This window comes from Cyanistes caeruleus, unplaced genomic scaffold (assembly GCF_971803275.1).
Source record: "Cyanistes caeruleus unplaced genomic scaffold, bCyaCae1.hap1.1 HAP1_SCAFFOLD_98, whole genome shotgun sequence".
Taxonomy (NCBI): Eukaryota; Metazoa; Chordata; class Aves; order Passeriformes; family Paridae; genus Cyanistes; species Cyanistes caeruleus.
In genome coordinates, this window is record NW_028255900.1 from 280,162 (window position 1) to 295,795 (window position 15,634).

A 15,634-nucleotide genomic window follows, 5' to 3' on the forward strand; every position below is an offset into this window, starting at 1 on the left:
GATTGACAGCCCCTGAAGATTCACCAGAATAATGATACACCCAAAGCCCCTGGAGAAGCCCATGCCCGAGCAGGGGAATGCCTGAGATGAGGCTGTGACCCCAGGGGACACCTGTGGACAGAGGGGCCCCCGCTGGAGCCGCCTGTCCTGGAAGGTCTGACCCCGTGGCAGTGACCCACGCTGCAGCACTGTGAGGGGGCTGCTCCCATGGAATGGACTCAGGTTGGAGAAGTTCCTGGAGACCTCTCTGGTGGGAGAGATCCCAGAGTGCAGCAGGGGAAAGACTCCTGTCCCTGAGCAGCAGGAAAAGCCCTGGGAGATGAACTGACCATGCCTCCATTCCCTGTATCCCTGCACTGCCAGGTTAGGATGCAGAGCTGGAAGGAGGGAGGGGTGGAAGGAAGGTGCTTTTAAGGGTCTTCTTATTCTCCTGCTCTGAGCTTATTGGCAATAAATTCAATTCATATCACCTGTTTTGCCCATGACTCTGTTTGATGAGGAAACAGTCTCAGGTCCTTAACTCATGAACCCTTGGTTAAATTTTCTCTCCCTGTGTGGCTGTGGAGGGCAGTGAGAGAGCAGCTGTGGTGGGTGCCTGGACTCGGGCCAGCATCACCCCACAGCAGTGGGACATGTCCTTGTGTGGCCCTGTGCTATGGTGCTACAGGTGCTGTTGCTTTTGTCTCCCTTATGATTTTATCTTTTGCGTTAAATGCTCGTGAAGTGCCCCCGGTGTCCCTCGTATTCCCTCGGCGCCGGTAGCCCCGTCCCTTCCCCTGCTCCCCGTCCCACGTTCGATCCCGGCTGGCGGAGCCTTGGAGCTGCCGTGGGGGCCGTGGGGCTGCCCCGGGGGCTGCGCCCCGAGCCGGGGCCCCTTCCCAGTGCTCCCAGTGTGCCGATCCAGCCTGGAGCAGCCAGCGAGGGCTTCAGCTGGGACGGCAGAGAGGCGCTGCTGGGTGGTCCCGGTTCACTTCGCTTTGGTTTTGGTAATTTTGGGAGTTTTGTGCAAGAAATCTCTCCTCTCCTCCACTCAGCCAAAGGGGATTGGGGGGGGAGGGGGGGGGGGGGGGTGTTCCCTTTTTTGGGGGAAATCACAGCGATGCACTGATGCTCCTAATTAGATGTGCATGAGGCTCCAGAGTTTCCCGCCGAGCCGGAGCCACCCAGCAGCCAGGGCTGGGCAAGGCGGGCCGGGAGGTGCGGAGAACTTTGTTTGTGTTGGGAGCTCAATGGCGGCTCGGGCCGGGCCCGTTCCAGGGCTGTTCCTCATCCCCGCCTTTCCCCTCACGCAGCCCGGGGCGGGCCCTGAGAGCGCGGGGCGGGGCTGTGCCGTGTGCAGAGCCCGCCGCTCGCTGCGATTGGCTGCTTCTGCCGTCACTCGTGGTTCTGGCGCGCGCTGATTGGGCAGAGCGGAGACAAGCCCGGCCCCGCTGGCGCCCCGAGGGCGGCCGTGGGGCAGGAGAGCCGCCATTGCCGGAGCGTCTGTGCGGGCCCGGCAGCGGCGGCAGCAGCGGCCGGAGCCCGGTGAGGCGGCGGCGGAGCTCGGAGGCGGCCCCGGCCATCGCAGGTGGGAGCCGCGCTCGGTTCTGCGGGGGCTCGGGGCTCGCTGCGGGCCCGGGAGGGGGCGGCAGGGGGCTGTGGCGGGTGGCTTGTGCCGTGGCCGGCCCGTGTTGGCCCTGGGCTGAGGGCGCTGCGGGAGCGGCTGCCCGCGGTCTCCTTGCCGCTGGGGCCTCGGCAGGAGGCGGTGGCGGAGCAGCGCTGGCTCGTCCCGCTTCGTGTCGGGAGGCCGGAGGTGGCTGCGCTGGGCCCGGGGCCGGGCGGGAAAATTCCCGGCGCCAGAGGTTTGTGTGGCCCAAGGAGCCAGAGGAGCGGTGTGCAAGTGACTTTATTGCTGCCCAAAGGGAGAGGCCATGGGGCATTTGCCGTGCGCTCTCTCCAGTTGTTGGAGGACGCGGCCTCGTTTTTGTCCTGATTTTCCCGGCCGCATGTCCCTGTCCCTTTGCCCAACACTGGCCGAGGTGCTTGGAAGGTTCAGCCTTCCCGATCCGCCTACTGCATGTCCTTTTTGTATAACACCCGATATTCCTGGCTCTGTGAAGTGTTCGTTCTTCTGGAAGATCAGGAATGTATCGGGACTTGGTCTGAGCAGCAGTCCTTGTCAATTAGTAACATTTTCTGAAAATGATGGTTTCTCCCTTTGTTGCCTTATGTACAAGTCCCTGGCCCTATCTCCAAGCAGATTCACTCATTGCCTCTGTTTTTCCCTTCCTGGAATCAGCCCAATTCCTCCTGCAGGCAGGAAGCCCCTGGTCCATTGTGCAGGCTTTGGGCCATCAGTGTTAATTTGCATTTCTAAAGCTCCTCTCCTGGCTGCCTGGAGCAAAGCTTCTCTTCCAGGGCAGACATCCCATGACTCACACGTGGCCCCCCACAGATCTGCTGTTTATTTTTTTTTAAACAATATTCTACTAATTGTTTATGTGTTAAAGCACCAACTTTAAAGCTCTTCTAGTTTTGAAAGTTCAGTTTAAATGGGAACATCAAAAAACTCATACCATCATTTTGTCATGACTAAGAGTCAAGTACAAATATAAAACAAAAATGAGAAAGCAATCAAGTGTTTTCTTTTCATTCTCCTAGGACTAAAACTGATTCTCATACCACTGGCCCAAACAGAACCGACAATAGAGAAGTAAAATTATTACAAAAAATTACTCTAACTGTGTAATCCTTTCACTGAAACTGAGAAAAGCAAAAACTCTTCAACAATGTCTTTAGAAAAATAAGACATTACTTGATTCTGGCCAGAATGTGCAACAGGAATAATTTCATGCACACTTAGGCTGGGTGTGCAGAGAAAATCATTCCATGACACACGAGTTTGACTAGATTTTCCTAAATTCATACACTCTGACCCCATAGAAATCCATTGGTTTATTGTTCATTGGTTTCAAGGTGTGGAGTTGTTAGGATTTGGTTTCCTGTTGCACCCGGATTTCTGTGCCTGTGATGTGAATTAGGTGGGCACTCCTGGATTTCCTGCTCAGCCTTTTCCAGACCAGGTGTCTCCAGCTGTGCCTGGGGCAGTGTCTGGGGTAAGATGTTGGTTGATGTTTGCTGCTGGGTGTTGATGTTTTGTTGATGGTCGTTATCTTGGGGGGAATCTTTTGGGCTATTCCCAGTCTGTGGAGATGTTAAACACATCTCTGCTGAGTGGTGGAACATCCCTTAAAAAACCCTTTAAAATTCCTTTCCCCAAGGCAAAGGAAAACCAAGGCAAAGGCAAACCAAGTCCCTTTAGAGAAATAAGATTTTAAACCATTTTCAAGTTGGTCTATTTTGCCAGAATTGAATCCCAGGCAGGGCAGAGTGTGAGTGTAATTGAGAGGCAGAGTGGAATTGTCCCGGTGCCTTCCCCAGCAGCTGTGGCGAGGGCAGGCACAGAAAGGCCTGAAGGTGCAAGAGTGAGAGCAAGGATTGTCCCGCAGTGGCTGGAGATGGCAAAGGAGGGTGGCCAGGCCGAGGATTTGAGCAGAGGATCTGTGGGCAGGCGCAGGGGCTTCCCCCGCTGGGGAGCCCTGGCTGCTGCTGCGTTGCCTTCAGTGCAGGCTCAGGGGTGGCCTGTTTAATATTCCCTTGCAATTCAGATTTCTGAGTCTGCAAGAGCTATGGCTGGGGCATCAATCATTTTATTTTTTTAGTTTTGTTAAGTTTTGTTCTCTTTCTTATATCTACACCATAACATTGAGACTATCTGGGGCTAAAGAAGTCACAGAATGTTCTGGCTAAAAGATAGAATACTCAGTCCAGCTCCTACAATTCCCTGTTAATTGTAAGAATTGTTCAAGCTCCATTTTAGTCCTGAGTAACATTACTTCTCAGATTCACTGGACCCTTTCAGAGTCAATACACCACAAGCCTTCAGTCAAAATGGGTCTCAAAATATTTCAACATTTTCTGTAATGTTTGCCCTTTTTTTTCAGCAACTCAAAGCTGCTTTTTCGCCTGAAAATGAAGCCATTTCACAGAGGCTTCCTCTACCTCTTCTCCTTGTTTTTCTGACTGGATCAAGTCCTCCACATCCTGCATGAAGCCAGTCCCTGGGGGTGAGGTCAGTTCCTTTGATATTTCCTGCAAGGCTTGCCCCAATCAGGCCGGTGCTTCCGTGCATCCCTGCAGAAGGACCGTCCATGTCTTGAGCATTTTCCCTTCTAGCTCTTGTTGCCAGCCCAAGGCAGAATTGTGTTTGCATCCTCTGTGAGTGGGTAGATCCCCAGAAAGCATCTTTTGCATCAAGTTGTGAATGGCAGCAGTGTGAGGAGGGCACCTGGTTGAGGCTGGTGTAAGGATCTGAGAGTGTGGGGTGCCTCAGTTTCATCATCTCATTTCTTCTTCTTGGGTCCTGCAGCATTCTGTGGATTCCATTGGATTTCTTGTTTGGCAGGATAGGAGCATTCTAGGGAGCCATCCCTGGCTGCCCAAGCCGTGCCTTGAGCAGGACTCCCAGACAGGCTGTGAGCCCTTCCTTCCCTCCCTTGGAACAGGGGATTGCTTTTGGACACCTCTTGTCCTGGTTGCTTAAGGGAAATTTGGAGAGGCTCCATATCTAATTTTGCCAATTTCCCTGGGGCTGCCCACACTTGTGGGTTCACTTCAGCCTAGGCTCTGCCTGACATTTGACACAGAGGTACAACAGAACCAGCCTCTGTATCACCTTTTCCAACATTAATTTGCATTCCCCGTTTTGCCATCAAATCCCTTCCCAGTAAATTACAATCACAATTGTGAGCAAATAAAAGTTCCTGCATTTTAAACCCATCCCCCACATCTGCTAATAGTGGCTGAATAAAACACACCTACTCATGTTTCCCACTTAGTGCCTTAATAATTAAAATATTCCCTAACACCTTTAGGTGTAAGATTCTGAGTGGATGGAGAGGCCCCTGTGTCCATCAGGAAAGGTCTCCTCTGGATCCAGAGCCACCCTGGATGTTCCCAAGAGCTGCAGTGTGGTGGGTCCCTGGTGGAATGGGAGCTGTGCCACCGCTAAGAATGCGTGTCCATCAAGGGCTGGACTTGCTGGTGCTGAGGCTGCTGCTGTCTGTGCTTGCAGTGTCCTTGTGCCCTGCAGCTGGAAGGCTGATTCCTTGCCAGGGGCTGTTTGGGTGGGCTGTGCCCTGGCCAGGAGGGCAATGCCTGTGCCAGGTGCTTGTGGCCGAGGGTGTCCCCTGGGTGCTGGGGCCCCCTTGGGCCCTGGGCTTGATCCCTCAGGGGCTGTAGGAAGTGTGCCATGGCCTTTGCCTTCAGCTTGGCCTTTTGCTCATCCCTTGCTGCATTCAGCTGCTGAGCCTTTGTGAGCAAGTGCTGCAGGGGCTTCTTCTGTTGCTGCTGCAGCCCCCTCAGTGCCTGTGGGTGCTCATCGTGTGGCAGCTGCTGAGCTTTCTGCAAAACCCTTCCTTTCTCCAGGGACCCACCAGGAAATGCTTAAAGGATCCTCTGGATCCTTGCAGGTCTAATCGCCATTTGTGAGCTGTTCCTTCCTCGTGCTGGCTGTGCTGAGGCTCCCCTCCCCAGCCCGTATCCCAGAGCCGGTCCCTGTCCTGCCGCAGTGTCCAAAGGCGGCCCCCCCGGCGGGCAGGGCCGGCAGCTCCACGGGGCCGGGCAGCGGCCGGGGCGTCCCGCAGCCTCCTGGGGGCCGGGGGCCACTGCCGGCCCTGCCCGGGGGGTGCTGGGCTCAGGCAGCGCCCGGCGCTGAGCCCCGGCTGCCCCACAGCCCCGGCCCGGCCCCACAGCTCCCCACAGCCCCCCAGCCCGTGCTCCCGGTGCCGCAGCTCTGCGCCCGCTCCTGCCGCTCCCAGCTCAGAGAAACGCCCTGAAATCCTCACCTCCTTGTTTTCCTGTCCTCCAAAACTGGGATACAAAGGATCTGAGTCAGCTGGCAAGTGCTGAGGATAAGACCCTTCTGGAAAACATCACAATCCTCAGTATTTTTCTCTTCCAGTTCTTTTCCATCATCCTTTTTCTTACCCCATGGATTCCTCCTGCTGCTTCTTGCCTTAAGCACATTCCTGCACACTCCCCTTCAGCCAATCCCTTCCCAGGACACCAACACCATCCATCCCCTGTTGTCTAAATGCCTTCTGGACTTCCCTTCTTGCCCCCCTGGGTGTCCATGTCCCTAGTTAGCTCTGGGAGAATGTGCAAACGACCTCCACATGCTCCCAAGGGACCCTTGAGAGATATTTTGGGGTCATCATCCCTTTGTCCAGGATGCCCTTCTAGCATTCCATATTGTCCCCTCAATGGTTCTACCTGGATCCCAGCTGCGCCCCTCCCCCCCGGGCCTTGGCGCCCCCCTGGAGGGGAATTTGGGGAGGTGGGAGGGGGGAGCGCCAAGGCCGGGCCCCCCCGCGCTGTGGTGGCGGGAGCGGCTGCAGTGGGGAGCGAGTGCGGGCGGAAGCGGCCGAGAGCCCAGCGCTGCCCCAGGCCGAGCTGGCCCAGCTGCATCCGTGCCCCTGCGGTGGGATGCTGTGGGACTGGGGGGGAAGAGGGAGGCGGCAGTGGGTGCTGGGCCTGGGGGCAGGAGGAGAAGGGAAGGAGAAGCAGGGGTGAGGAACAAAATGGTCAAAATATCTATCTCGGGTTTTACAGAAGGAGGAAGAGGTGTGAGCAAGAGTTGGGCCACAGGAGGAGGAGGAGGAGGAGGAGGAGCAGGAAGAGGAAGCAGCACAAGGTTACTCCCTCCCTGTATGTGCAGTCCCAGGAGTGTTTCCCTGCCCACAGTCAGCAGGTGACTGGAGAGGGGGATTCACGATTTTCACTGGGCTGAATCCTGTTGTTTCTGAGCTTTATTGGGCTAAATGTTGGTGCTTTGTCTTTTTGCAGGGGCTGAATCTTTCTATGCTGGAGGGGGTTTTGCCTGAATTTGGTGTTTGATTAGTTTTTGATCTTTTTGATCTAGTTTTGATGTTTGGAGGATGTCTGGGCTGAATCTTGGTGTTTTGGTTTGTTACAGACACAAGATGCCAAATGACTTTCTGAGATGAACTTGGGCATGGAGGAACCCCCAGTCCAAGGCTCTCTCCTGTCTTTTTTTCCTCCTAATCAGGAATTTTCATACCGTGTCTAAATGGAAAAGGAGGAGGAAAAGTCCTGGAGGTGCCACACAAGGAAGGGCTGCAAACCCAGCCCAGGGAGCTGCGAGGAGGAAAGATCCCCCCAGTGCCAGGAACACGGCCAGAGATCCAGCCAGAGCTCAGAGCTGGGGGAGAAGCCCCACAAGTGCTTGGAGTGTGGGAAGGGCTTCAGAAAGAGCTCCCACCTGATCCGGCACCAGAGGATCCACACTGGGGAAAAGCCCTATGGGTGTGGGGAATGTGGGAAGAGCTTCAGCCACAGCTGCCACCTGATCCGGCACCAGGTGATCCACACTGGGGAAAAGCCGTATGAGTGTGGAAAATGTGGGAAGAGCTTCAGAGATATCTCTAACCTGATGATACACCAGGTGATCCACACGGGGGAACGGCCCTACACCTGCTTGGAATGTGGGAAGAGCTTTGGGTGGAGCTCCTACCTGAGAAAACACCAGCTCATCCACACTGGGGAGAGGCCCTACGAGTGTCCTGAGTGTGGGAAGAGTTTTCGGACCAGCTCCCATGTCCTCCTACATGAGCGGATTCACACAGACGAGAGGCCCTTCCGCTGCCCCGACTGCGGGAAGGGCTTCAAGGACAACTCCAACCTCACCGTCCACCGGCGCATCCACAGTGGGGAGAGGCCCTACGAGTGTCCCCAGTGTGGGAAGAGCTTCTCCACCAGCTCTAACTTGACCCAACACCAACGGAGTCACCAGTAAGGGAAGCCCTGCGAGTGCCCCGAGTGCGGGAAGAGCTTCGTGCGCTGCTCCAGCTCCATCCCCCATGGGAGGATGGGCGTTGGATGATCCCCAGTGACCCCCGTTGGGCAGAGCCCTGGTGATCCGTGGTCCTGGTGATGCGTGTTGGGAAGACACCTGGCTGGGAGGCTCCACATCTTCCTGGCTCCCTGTGGGCACCTGGATGAACACAGGTGCAGGAACATCCACTGGGACACAGAACAACAATGGGAATTCCTTGGGGAGAGTGGATTCGTTGACTTTTAATCCTAGAGAACCTTTTCCTGCTGCCTCAGGAGCTCTGTGGGCAGAGAAAAGAAGGTGATACCAGGCTTGAGGGGCCCAAGGGGAGCACACACACTCTGTGGGGAGGGAGGACACGACCCCCGGGATCCCCCCTCACCTTCCTGCGCAGGCAGAAGCCGAGCCCCAGTGCCAGGAAGACAAAGCCCAACACGGAGACTCCAATCCCTGTCAGCATCTTGCTGCAGGCAGCATTTCACAGCATCCCTGGGTGTCTGCAGGGTTCAGGACCCCCAAAACCTCTTACAGACACCCCAAGCCCCTCCAAGGTCCCTCCCAGTCTCCCACAGCCCACCCAGGACCCTCTGAAACCTCCTTTGGACTAATTAATTTTAAACAATTAGTAATTTTAGAAAAATTAGGGGTCTTGGCTAGAGATAGGCCTTGTTGGAACTAGTTAGAGTTAATGATGAAGTGAGAAGCAGGATTTGAGATAATGAATCTCAGACTGAGGTAAAAAATTCCTTTTCATTGTGTGTTTGTTTTTCTGTGCTTATAATGAGAAAAGAGAAAGTGATAAACGGGTTCAGGAACATCAGAGACCTTACATCTGGAAACCCATTTCAAAGTCACAAGGGAGGAAACTGGAGTTGTACCAAATGTCATTTGTAATGTTAACCATTGTAAAGGTAGAAAGGTGAGAGTGAGGAAGAGCGGTTTTCCTTCATCACTTGATGATTCCTCCTTGCCAAAACGACCCCCTCCTCTAATTAGGGCACCCATCACGCAGGCAGAATGACTTTTTAAATTCATTACCGTACATTTTAATACGAAGTGGGGAATGGGAAATGTTAGCATTATGCATATGTATTGGTATTAATATGTATTAGTATTTTGGATATTTAAGACTTTTGTACATAAATAGACACTGGAATCTTTTGTCAACTTGCAGTGCATATTAAGGGGTGACTCCTGCACTTACCCAGTGCTGGGATTTAAACATCCACTTTGTAACTTTAAACTGTTGGAGAGGTTTTTTGTCCATTAACAGATCGATGTTGATACTGGATCAATATTGCTATTTTGGTAAATCACTGCCAGTCTCTTCCCAGCCTCCCCAGGACCCACCAGAGCCCCTCCTGTTCCTCTCAGGATCCCACAGCCCCCTCCCAATTTCCCCCCTCTGCCCCTGGACCCCCAGACCCTCTCCCAGTCCCTTCCCAGCCCCACCAGGACTCATCAAGTCTCCTCCCAGTCTCTTCCCAGCACAACCAACCTCATCCCAATCCCTGCTTTCCAATCCCCAATCTCCTTCCAGCTCCTTCAGGCTCACTCAAATCCCTCCCAGTGACACCCGGCACCCCCAAACTCCCTCCCAGTTCCTCCCAGCACCCCCCAATCCCCCTCTGGGCCCCCCCAGTGCCTCCCCCGCTGCCCCCGGCGCTGTGGGGGCCGGGCCGTGCCCCAGTGCCGGCTCAGGGGGTGCTCCAGGCTGCCGTGCTCCACCTGGCAGCTGGAGCTGAGCCCGCATTGCCGGGGGCGGTTTCCAGCAGCACCAGGAGCTGCTGGCTCCAGTCCCCGCTGGGGAGCACGGCAGTGGCCAGCACGTGGCCCGAGAGCTGCTGCTGGCCCTGGGAGCAGCTCAGCTGGATGTGGGCAGGGGAGAAATCCATCCGGGAGCAGAGCAGGCGGCCGGGGCCGGGCTGGGAGCTGGAGGGCACCAGCGAGATGGACACGCTGGGGACACTGGGAGAGAGTGGAGAGGAGTGGTGTGGCATTGAGAGGGACTGGGAATGGACAGGGAGGGAGTGGGGTGGCTCTAAAAGAGATGGGAGCAGATACTGGGACACTGGATGAGGGCGTGGAGGTCTGGGAGTGAAGTGACAATGAACTCGGAATAGACTGGGTATGGCTAAAAAGGAGTGTGAGGGACTCTGGGGCCTCTGGGAGGGACTGTGGTGGCACTGGGCGGGACTGTGGTGGCACTGGGCGGGACTGTGGTGGCACTGGGCGGGACTGTGGTGGCACTGGGAGGGACTGTGGTGGCACTGGGCGGGACTGGGAATGAAGTGCGCGGCACTGGGAGGCCGAGACCAGCGCGGGGCTCTCGGCTCTGTGGATCTGCCCGGCAACTGATGAGTCATCAGAGAGGCGCGCTCTGATTGGCTGAGGGGCGGCAGATCCATGGAGGGGCGAGATGGACAGGCGGGGTCACTGGGAGAGGCTGGGAGAGGCTGGGATGGACTGGGAGAGGCTGGGATGGACTGGGAGAGCCACGGGAGCCATTGGGAGGGACAAGGGGCCCCGGGGATGGGCACACGGAAGGCTGAGGGCTCTGGGGTGATTCCCAGGGAGGTTTGGAGGGACACGGCCGGGCCCCTCTCTGTGCCCCGCGAGCAGCGGCCCGGACAGAAAAGTTCAGGAGCGGGAGGAGGTGTTTCTCAAGACTGATTTTAATCCTCATTCTCCTGGTCTGATTTGCTCAGTCCTAAGTTCAGTTCATTTCCCTGTGTCGGGCTGTTGTGCCCCTGATGGTGATCCCTGAGTGACCTCTCCCTGCCCTTGTCCCGACCCACGAGGACTTGGATTTGTTTCAGTTCAGTGGAATTCGTGGTGATTTGGGGGGAGCTGGAGCAAAGCAGCTGGAAAGCACAGTGGGCTTGAGAGGGACTGAGCCAGGGCAGGAGTTGGGGCTGCCTCGAGTGAGCTCTCACAGTGTGAACCTTCATGGGGTCTTTAAGGGAATTTTGTTGAAGTTTGACATTCTTTATTAAAAAGCAGAGTCACAAGTGGAGCTCTGCTTTCAGTTTGAAATGAGGGGATGGAACGTGGGCACTGGGACTTCCATAACCTCAAGATGTTCCTTGATACTGGACACTTTAGCTTTGGCAATCTGAAGCCCTTCAGCAGCAATGTCTCTGCCACCCCCTGGTTTCTGGCTCAGACCCAGCTCGCAGCTTGGACAAGGTCTGGGCTTTGTCCTCTTGAGCTTCGGGAGCCTCCCGGGAAGCACCAGCCCTCCCCAGCCCACCCTTGGTAGCACTTTTTCTTTTCTCTCTCCTGACAATTTTATCCCCAAAACTGCCATGGGAACGTTGTATCCAAGCACATCCTCCAGCGCTGCACTTTCCTCCTGTGAATTCCCTGTGCAGGGAATGTGTCTGTGCTTTTCCCTGCTCTGTTCACTGACAAACAAACCTGAGCCCGTGGGACTGTCAGAGCTCCTTCATGCCATGAAATCAGGTTGTGTTTCTCATGGCGTGTTCTGGAGGAGCTTTTCTTGGTGTGTCTTGTGCTGCTGGAAATGACACAAGAGCCAGGAGGGAACAGAAGCTGCTGCTGCCCGTTGGCTCAGGGCCAGGGAACCAAGTTGTGCTCCCGGGCAGTTGGGCCCTGCTGGAAGCAGAGCCGCGTTTCCCTTGAGCAGCTCAAGCTTGTGACAGCTCCAAACAGGAAACCTCAGCAGAAAACTCTTCCTCCAAACTCAGCTGCTTTCCCTCCTGCAGCTGTTTGGGAAAGAGCCTCAAAGCACAGACTCTGCTGGGAGCCATTGGTGCATTTCCTCCCTCCCGGCAGCAGCAGCTCCTGAGCCCTTCACGGGCTCCTGGCCCTTCCCAAACCCTTCAGCTCCCTTGGAACTCTCAGCACTCACTAACATATGCATTTCTTTCATATTTAAACTGCATTTAAACTTCTCTTTTTCTCTCCTCTCTTATCTTTTTAATCTCCTCTTTATCTCCTTTAATCCTCTGACCACCAGTAGGATGGGGATGGAGTCTTGGGGTGGGTGTGGGATGAACTGAGGATCCAGCAGAGAAGGGCAAGGCAGAGGGGAGAGGACTCAGCCAACCCTTCTCCTGCTCTCTCCTCCCCCAGGCTCCAGCTAAAGCAAGTCAGACTGGAAAGGATCCCACAAATGCTGTGTTCTCCTCCCTCTGAGCTTGGCTGGGGATCCTCAGCTTCAGCCTGGTGCAGTGATGGCTTACATTCGCTAATTTGATTTTTTGGCTAATGCACTAAATTGAAAAAGGTTATTATTACTTAATCACCTTTCACCTTTGCCGAGTTCTGCTGCACTGTGTCTGCTTTTCACCCAATACACTGCTAGCTCACCTACACACTTGTGCTTCTTAGGATAATATTTAGATTCATAACTTACTCTATAAAATCACACAATTACAGTTGAAATCTCTCCACCATCTCACTCATTGCAGTTTTTTATTTACTTATGGCATATTCTTACTTGCAGCTATAGGAACATAAGCTTATGAATTCTCGACTAAACGTCTGTGAACCTTTAGCATTGCATGAACCCAAGCTCCTTCCAAGGCTGTGAATCAAACCCTTCAGTATCTGTGGAAGTTTCTGTCTTTCCATTTCCCACAGCCCACCAAAGGATTTGTGACCCTTTGTGACAGAGGAGAAGCTCCCAGGCAATTTTGTGTTTGCTGTAGGGAAGGTTGGGTTGCTCTGCATCAATTCCCAGAGCAGCGCAGAGCATTGGCTTTGTGATGTCAGGGCATGGATGCCACCTTGTCGTGGTGACATCCCAAGGTTGCCTTGGTGCACGGAAGGCCTCAGGCTCAGAGCAGCTCTTGGGCTTGCTCAGTGCAGGAGCATCCTCCTGCTTGAGGCGTTTGTCAGTGGGCAGCTGCACACTGACAGGAGCCTTGTTTGTTTTTGTGGTGGAGCAGAGTGTGCAAACCGGCACAGCAGTGCTACAGTGATGGAGCAGCTCGCTGCTGCCGTTTGCACCATTTATGGCATCGCCTACGCCAGCTATTACCTCACGAACCTGGCACGTAAGTAGAGGTTTTCCCTGGCTGGAACCTGAGCTGGCTTTTGTAGGTCTCCCTGCTCTTTCTTAGTGACCGGGCTGCTATTGAAACAGAAAGACCATGAGGATGCCCCTGGTTTGGTAAAGCTCCTGTCAACACCTTCAGCAAAACACGGGGTGTCTGTAGCCAGGGGGCTGCGGGCAGCATTTGCAGGGCTTCTGTTCCCTCCACGGGAGAGCCTGTGGCAGCAGAGTCTGGCATTTCCTCACTTTGCTGGCTCAATCTCTTGGGGTGACTTTACTTTTAAGATAGCTCTGAGAGCTGGGGAAGTTGAAACTGCTGGAGGCTGATGGGAGTTTTTTCTCCTGACTAATTCCTGGACATGGGTGAGAATTGGCAGCGGTTTTAACTATTGAGAAGTGAGATCAACCTGTGAACACCACCTGAAGATGTGAGGCCGGGAATTTCTTGCTCTCTTTGGTTTCTGGCTTCTGACGAGGTCACAGGGCTCTGTCTCGGCCTCCTCCCCCCTCCAGGCCGGACAAGGCTGCAGAGGGCGGGGTGGGGGGAGAAACGGAGCCAGCCTGACTTGGTTTGCAGTTTCTGCCATTGAACTGAAACCTGACACCATCAACATCTGCAGCTTGAGCAAGATTTTAACTCTTTTACTACCTGCATGAGACTTGCAGATTAATCCTTTTTTTTCCCAGAGAGAGAGAGAGGGAGTGATCAACCATCAACCCATCAAAGAGAGTGAAGGAACAAATTAAATTGAGAGGGGGAAGAGAAATAAGGAGATGCTTTAATAAGCTGAAATATTTTTCTGTTAAAGCTATGGAGATGGACAGTAGTGTTCTGAAAAAACCTCCTTTAATTCATGACAGAGTATATTGGGAGGAATGGAGTGTTTCACAGTGTGGATTTTGAGCAAATGATGAAGTAGTTGTGACACTGTGAGATGCTGGAACAGAGGGGGAGAAGTAAGAGTTGAAGATTTGTGTCTTTTAAGAAGCAAAAAAGAAAACTTCTGTTTCCAGGAGGGCTCAGAAAAACAGATAAAGAGAACTTTTGCCTTTGAATAACTCATTCATAAAAATGACATCCCTAGACTCATGACCCATAACACACCTCAGAGTGATGGGAAATGGGAGGAGACAACTGATGGCAGATTTCTGGGCAGCTGGCATCAGAGAAATAGAAAGCTATGAAGAAAAATCGTTTTCTTGTGAGAAACTCCATAGATAGCAGAAGAAGACTTCTGTTTCTCTACAAAGACTGATGAAAAGACTCCAGCAGGAATTGGGACTGTTGTAAAGACCAAAGTTCCAAAGTATTTTTGTCTCTATGTTGTCATGTGAACAAGAGAATGGTTGGGTAGTGGGGGAGAAAAGGGTTGTTCTGGAAGTTTTATTCTGGTTTCTTATTCTTGTAGTTTTTGTCAATAAACTTTCTTTATTCCATTTAAGTTTTAAGCCTGTTTTGCTCTTGTTCTAATCCATATCTCACAGCAAGAAATAAGTAAGTTTCCTAGTGATTTTTTAGTTGCTGCTTTAAACCACACCAGTCAAGCAGGACACCTTTGAAAATGCAGACTGGGAGATCTTCTCAGATGCTGCTCTAAATAGGCCACGGTTCTCTCCAGTTTTCTCAAAGAATTTGGTTCCTTTTCCTTGCCCACTGCAGGTCATCTGAGCCGTGTGTTCAGAGGTGCCGATCCTGAGGTGAGTCAGAAAGGAACATTTGATGCTCCTGGTGTTTCAGAATTGTGCAGGGAACTGTGAGCTTGGCCTGTGGCAGTAGAGTGCAGAGGGCCAGCTGGGTGGGCTGAAAGAAGATCCATTTCCATGTTTACAACAGCAATAGCAAAGGCATTGTTGGCTATTTCCTAATTTTCCATTGCAGAGCTTTAAAAGAACTCAAAGCTCAGATTTGCAGAGAGAACGTTGCTTGCTGATAGTAGCCAGGGTGAACTCTCTAATTCAGAACTATTTGCAGCCTGGCTGAATTAACCCATTTTAATTTAGTTGGAGTGACTTAGAATCCCATTGCTGTCAAAGCTGATGATTTGTGCTTGGTAGAGCTGGTTGTAGAAATCGAGCTGAAGAGAAATAAGGTTCTAAATGATAGGGAGCTGCCTGTCCCTAACTCCACCATCTGTCCACAGAGCCCAGAAGCAAGAGCAGACTCTGCTGTGGCTCCCTCTGCTCCTGGAGAAGAGGCCAAAGAGGAGCAAAATGAGCAAAAGGAGCACGAGCCTCACAGCCCAGCCTGACCATGCCCAGACAGTAAGTGCCAGTGCTGGGTGCTGCTGTCTTTAGTGCAAGGCAGAGCTGCAAGTTTCTGAGCAGCCAGCACTTGCTGTTGCTGGCTGAGGATGCTGAGTGCTGGAGTCCTGCCAGCACCCAGCCATTCCCCCATCCCGTGGCAGCTGGAAATTGGGCTTTGAGCCGTCGTGCTGAGGCCCCAAAGCGCTGCTGCCTGCGGGTGAGCAGCTGGCTGCTTGGCTCAGGGAAGCTCTGTCTCTTGGCTTCTGCCAAGCCATGGCCAAGGGCTCATACGGCATTTCTGGGGCTCACAGGGCTTGCTTTGTTTGCTGTCCCTTTTTGGAAACCTCTGCATGACCTGGAGAAGTGTTCTGCAGTTTTCTGGAGTAATTCTTCACTTCTGCAGAGTCTTTTAGGCCACCTGTCTTTTGGCTTTTGATAAGCTGCAAGGAGATGATTGTGTTGTCCATGAAGCT

At 53.4% G+C, this 15,634-nt stretch overlaps 1 long non-coding RNA gene across 1 annotated transcript; it reads left to right on the forward strand.

Moving 5' to 3' along the window:
* Positions 1–12,689: 12,689 nt before the first annotated feature.
* LOC147646441 (uncharacterized) lies at positions 12,690–15,145 on the forward strand. The gene is made up of 3 exons (XR_015281870.1): positions 12,690–12,918; positions 14,578–14,615; positions 15,059–15,145. It is a non-coding gene; the product is annotated as an uncharacterized LOC147646441 (long non-coding RNA).
* Positions 15,146–15,634: the final 489 nt, after the last annotated feature.